The 6,000-nt window shown below is 52.7% G+C and overlaps 1 long non-coding RNA gene across 1 annotated transcript in view; it reads left to right on the top strand.

Moving 5' to 3' along the window:
- Window positions 1-5,025: 5,025 nt before the first annotated feature.
- Window positions 5,026-6,000, top strand: part of LOC126999189 (uncharacterized) — a 29,930-nt gene continuing 28,955 nt past the window's right edge. Inside the window, exon 1 of the long non-coding RNA XR_007753134.1 lies at window positions 5,026-5,669. This is a non-coding gene — a long non-coding RNA (uncharacterized LOC126999189). The remainder of the gene's footprint in view (window positions 5,670-6,000) is intronic.

The following is a 6,000-nucleotide window of genomic DNA, read 5'->3' as shown; positions in this document are numbered from 1 at the left end:
GGATGATCTCCGGCAACAGGGGTTAATCGAGCGGTCCAGCAGCCCGTGGGCGTCTGCTGTAGTGCTCGTCAGGAAAAAGGACGGTTCCCTCAGGTGCTGCGTGGACTACCGAGCCCTCAACGATCTCACCATCAAGGATTCATACCCACTCCCACGGATCGACGACACGCTCGACGCTTTGGTGGGCTCCAAGTGGTTTTCAACACTGGATATGAAGTCTGGGTATCACCAAGTCAAAATGGCGGAACAGGACAAAGAGAAAACAGCCTTCTCCTACGGTCAAGGCCTGTGGCAGTTTAAGGTTATGCCCTTTGGCCTCTGCAACGCGCCGGCCACGTTCGAGCGGTTGATGGAGAGGGTGCTGGAGGGACTTCACTGGAAGACGGCACTCATCTACCTCGACGACGTGATTGTCTTTGGCCAGACCTTCGAACAGGAGATGGAAAGGCTATCAGAGGTTTTCGCCCGGTTTAGAGCTGCACACCTTAAGCTCAGCCCGAAGAAATGCTGCCTATTCCAAAGGGAGGTCCAATACTTGGGACACATCTTGAGCGAGGCTGGAGTACGCACTGATCCTGAGAAGGTGGCTGCGGTAAGGGACTGGCCGACACCCACCAACGTGAAGGAGCTGCGGAGCTTCCTCGGGTTGTGCCCATACTACCGCAGGTTTGTAAAAGGCTTCGCTACGATTGCTGCACCACTGCACCTCCTGACGAAGAAGGGGCGCAAGTTTGAGTGGACAGCGGAAACTCAGGTTGCCTTTGAGAAGCTCAAGGAGGCCCTCATCAGCTCGCCCGTACTCACCTACCCAGACCCCTCTAAGCCTTTTATATTGGATTGTGATGCCAGTGATGAGGGATTGGTGGAGTGCTGTCCCAGGCATGTGCCGACATGGAACGGGTTGTGGCCTACTTCAGCAAGAAGCTCACTCCAGCCGAGAAAAACTATTGCGTGACCCGGAAAGAACTCCTGGCAGTAGTCAAGAGCCTTGACTTTTTCCATGCTTACCTGTACTGTGCAACTTTCACCATCCGCACGGATCACGCTGCATTACGGTGGCTGAAATCACTGAAAACCCTGAGGGCCAGCTTGCTCGCTGGATAGGTAAACTAGAGCAGCATCACTACACTATTGTGCACCGGTCTGGGCTAACACACGGTAACGCGGACAGCTTGACCCGGCGCCCCTGCCTACCTGAGTGTCAACATTGCCTCCAGAGGGAAAGCGTCCAGAATATGTGCCGCCGCACTACAGTGGAACAGACAGCGGAGGTGCCATGGGAAGACTTGGGAAAACTGCAGCGGAGGACCGAGATCTGAGACCAATTATGGAGTGGCTGAGTCAGTCGTCAACGCGACCTGGGTGGGAAGTAATTTCTAGAGAAAGCCCTACCACCAAGAATTACTGGACTCAGTGGGACACTCTTCGGATGGACGACGGGGTGTTGCAGCGACGCTGGGTCTCTCATGATGGTCTTGACCACTACTGGTCCACGGTGCTACCTGTGAAGTCCCGGGAAGGCGTCTTGAAAGAAATGCACGACAGCATCACCAGCGGACACCTTGGGGTAAAGAAGACACAGAGTCGCCTGCGCCAAAGGTTCTACTGGGTTGGCATGAGGAAGGACGTGGAAGAATGGTGTCACGCGTGTGAGGTGTGCTGTGCAAAGAAGGGCCCCAAGAAGCGTCACCGTGCCCCATTGCAACTATACCAGGTTGGAGCCCCATGGAACGGGTGGCAGTTGATATATCAGGACCCTTGCCTCTAACGACGGGCGGAACAAGTTACATCTGCGTCACAATGGATTACTTCCCAAAGTTGCCTGAAACCTACGCCATCCCTGACCAGGAAGCCACTACCATCGCCAAGGTTTTGGTGGAGGAGTTCTTCTGTCGCTTCGGTGTGCCTAACGAGCTCCATTCCGACCAGGGAAGGAATTTTGAGCCAACAGTCCTTGCTGAGTGCTGCAAGCTTCTGGGTATCAAGAAGACCCGGACCACTCCTCTGCACCCACAGTCAGATGGAATGGTGGAGAGGTTTAATTGGACGTTGGGCCAGGAGTTGGCCAAGCAGTGCAACAATGATCAATCTTCATGGGATCAGAAGCTGCCTGCGCTTCTCATGGCCTACAGGTCTGCCGCCCACGAAACTACGGGGTATTCACCGGCAAAGCTGATGTTTGGACGTGAGCTGCGATTGCCGGTGGACCTACTGACAGGAAGGCCTCCTGGGGAAAGCCTTCCAAGGGACGCCTCCAGTTTTGCCCGTCAACTAGAGGAACGGCTGGAAGAGTTGCACCATCAAGTTCGAGGTGTCTTGAAGTTCTCCGGGGAGGCCATGAAGCGCGGTTACAATATGAGGGCAAGCCACGTTGACTTCAAGGAAGGAGATCATGTCTGGCTTTACAACCCGCAGAGGAAGAAAGGACAGTCTCCGAAGTTACAGAGCCCCTGGGAAGGCCCTTACACTGTGCTAGAACGCCTCTCCGACGTGACTTACCGAATCCGGAGAACGGAAAGGACCAAGCCGAAAGTTGTCCACGTCAACCGCCTATGGAGGTACCACGGTCCGGGAAACTACACCTGGAACAACTACAGACACCCAGCAGCCGACGAAAACGCAAGGGACGTCCAGGACCGAGAGAAGGTCGACGACGACATAGGTCTTCTGGACCTTTCAGCCGATGGATATAACCTCCCGGCTTCGGCAGATGTTTCAGGGACACCCCAAGAAGCGGACGACGACGAGACGCACCAGGAGACAGACGCGCAGGAGGCACCGAGCAGAAGACAGAGACAATGCAGGCGTCCACAGCGGTACGACGATTATTATGTTTTTGATTAATTCTCTTATGTTTGTATATAGTTAAGTGTGTGATCGGGACGATCACAATTAAGAGGGGGGGATAGTGTTGTGCTGGAAGCTTCCCCCTGTGTCCATAGGCCTCTAGAAGGCTCCAGGAGAAGCGATCGAGCAGGGGGGCGGGGATCAAAGCCTCGTCCGCGCCCCGCGGGGCGCGGCCAGGCGCCAGGCGGGAAGTGTTGCCAGCTCGCACATACTTTTGCTACATGTTCTTGTATGATCTAAAATATACTGTAACATTCTAGACTGTACTGTTCTGGATATATAAAGGAGAAGAGGGCGAGAGGGGACATTCCCAGTCATAGTAAGCTAGTGGTCAGTGAAGAGTCGGAGTGAAGTGTACTACTAACTTACTAAGGAAGAATATTAAACAACAGAAGCGGTGCAAAGTGTTTACATATCTCCCTCCCACGGAGTCTTGTGACGGCGACACGGAACCCAAGCAATACGTCCGGCATAACAATATTGTTTCACACGTGGCTCACACGGAAATCCTCCCACCTTCCATAATTAATCACACAACAAGTAACGCCCTTCTGGTCACAAACCTCGGAACGAGTGTTCACTTGTCCTGAGGCCTTACCATCCGGGACCAACGCTCGGGAATGTAGACGACTACCACGCTACCACATACCATCACAACCATAGTGGTCGTCAAAAAGGGATGTAGCGACACCCATAAACAAGAAGGCAATAGAAATAAAAAGAGAACGCTACATATTCAATAGTGTAGGAGTTCACAATCACCACATATTCAGTGAAAGGTATTATATACGGTTGACAGGTCCTTATAAAGCAATGTGTTGATAGCACTGTGACGTTTTGTTCATTATTTTGGCAGCGGGTCTTCCTCTTCTTCTTCATTTTTCCTTGTATTGTGGAGAAAATCTGCCCTACGTACGGGTCACGATATCTTACGCCATGCCTGGAGCTGCCGTAAAGTTACAGTGCCGGAAGTGTCGTAACTGTTTAGTGAATAGCCCAAAGCAGCCGACGGTTGCCTTAAGACATTTTTTGTGACTTACGAACGTCGTAACTCGATTGTTAGTGAATCTAGGCCCTGGAGTGATGATGAAAATGTGACGTTGATGCCACGTCAGGATGACGTGTTTTTTTTACAACGGGAATTCAACGTAGTACGTGATTCCCAAGTTTGAGGGATAGACGACAAGAAGACGTCAGTTCAACATTGGAATCCCACTGTTGATTCAACGTTGGATTTATTACGTTAAAAAAGACTTTCAAAATCAATTAATTCTCAACGTTTTTTTAATGTAGGGTTGATCAGGGTTCTGACTTAAATTCAAGGGGAGTCCCAATGTACGTTAATTGAGGGATAGACCAAGATTCAACATTGACAAGCAGATCGACGTCAGTTCAACGTTGGAATCCCACTGTTGATTCAACGTTGGATTTATTACGTTAGAAAAACTTTCAAAATCAATTAATTCTCAACGTTGATTCAACGAATGGATGGTCGGCCGGGGCATTCAGCGTTGAATCAACGTTGATTTGCCCCCTGGGAAGTTGCCTATTTTCCATCGTGTTACTCCGTTACTCATTAGTGATGTCAAAACTGGCAAGTGTCACGAGCGTTACATCAAGAGAACCATATATGCACCCTAAGGAACTAAGCTGAACAGGCAACCCCCAACTGCAGAGTTGGTTGATTCCCAACAGATTGTTGTACTCAGCCTCATATATATACCAATTTCTGACCCCCAAACTGTCTCCTGGGTCCCAAAAACGAGATTCATTCATAGTTATCGTTAAAATAGTTAATTCCTGATGTTTCTTAGCAGTATTTATGCGTAAGAAACTGGTAAAAACTATGCTCTGGGTACGATAATCTGGCATCGGTGCCGAGAGTCCAACACTACCAGCGGTGGTGCCAATGAGGCCCTGCTGTTGACCTCTATTTTTTGTGTGAGATAAGATTAATACCTGTTTTTCGTAGCATCTTTGAAATCAAGACATAATAGCAAGTGTTATTTTTAAGTCTAGTATATTTTAGGCCAATCTTGACTTTTTTACTATAGAGGCAGTCGTGGCTTTATGATCTTCGTGCGTGGGTGGCAACACTGCCGTCGTTGTCGCCGCCGCCGCCCACGCCGCCACACCATTACGTAAATGTGCCAGCGCTGATCCCCTACAGGTATTTCTCCCTTCCCAGCCATATCTTGGCGGTAACTTTTCCCTGAGAATGTCCGTGAGCGTCCGATTTAACACTGCGTTTGGTCGTCATGTTGCGGAGCCATGTGAGGCGGTGAACATAGTGGAGGAGGCGGCGGAAGACCGCAACAACCCGCCGCCACGCGTTAGGTAACCACCGGTGCCGCCGACCACGCCATGCTGCCCTGCCTCACGCTGCCTTGACTCCTCAACCAGGACAGGCAGGGAGCTGGCCTGGAGGAGATGTGTGGCCGAGGAGGACGATCGGGATGCTAGGCCGGGGTGAGCCGAGCCCCGCCCCGCCCCGCTGGTGCCATCACCCTCTCCAGCCCTGACGAGGTGCGTGTCACGCCGGGGTGAGCCGAGCCCCGCCCCGCCCCGCTGGTGCCATCACCCTCTCCAGCCCTGACGAGGTGCGTGTCACGCCGGGGTGAGCCGAGCCCCGCCCCGCCCCGCTGGTGCCATCACCCTCTCCAGCCCTGACGAGGTGCGTGTCACGCCGGGGTGAGCCGAGCCCCGCCCCGCCCCGCTGGTGCCATCACCCTCTCCAGCCCTGACGAGGTGCGTGTCACGCCGGGGTGAGCCGAGCCCCGCCCCGCCCCGCTGGTGCCATCACCCTCTCCAGCCCTGACGAGGTGCGTGTCATGCCGGGGTGAGCCGAGCCCCGCCCCGCCCCGCTGGTGCCATTGTAGTGACATGACCTGCCTGATGGGCGAGCCTCCCATAATTAGCCAGTGGGGTACCTCTAATTTGGTCGACTGGTACAGGAGTGGCGCTCCCGTTACACTGGTCGAGGGTTCGATCCCCGGCGCCGGCAAACCTTTCCTTGTCTGGATTAATTTCTCGTGTGTTTTGTTACATGCAGAGGACGTGTGTGAGTATAGTAAAAGAGAAAATCCTGGCATTTCACCATCACCCTCCCCAGCTATTTTACTTGGTTTACTTGGTGTTGTTTAGAGGCTCCGC

The sequence above is a fragment of the Eriocheir sinensis genome, chromosome 16, assembly GCF_024679095.1.
Source record: "Eriocheir sinensis breed Jianghai 21 chromosome 16, ASM2467909v1, whole genome shotgun sequence".
Classification (NCBI taxonomy): domain Eukaryota; kingdom Metazoa; phylum Arthropoda; class Malacostraca; order Decapoda; family Varunidae; genus Eriocheir; species Eriocheir sinensis.
The sequence above is the reverse complement of the archived record's forward strand: the minus strand, read 5'-3'. Positions and strand labels throughout refer to the sequence as shown.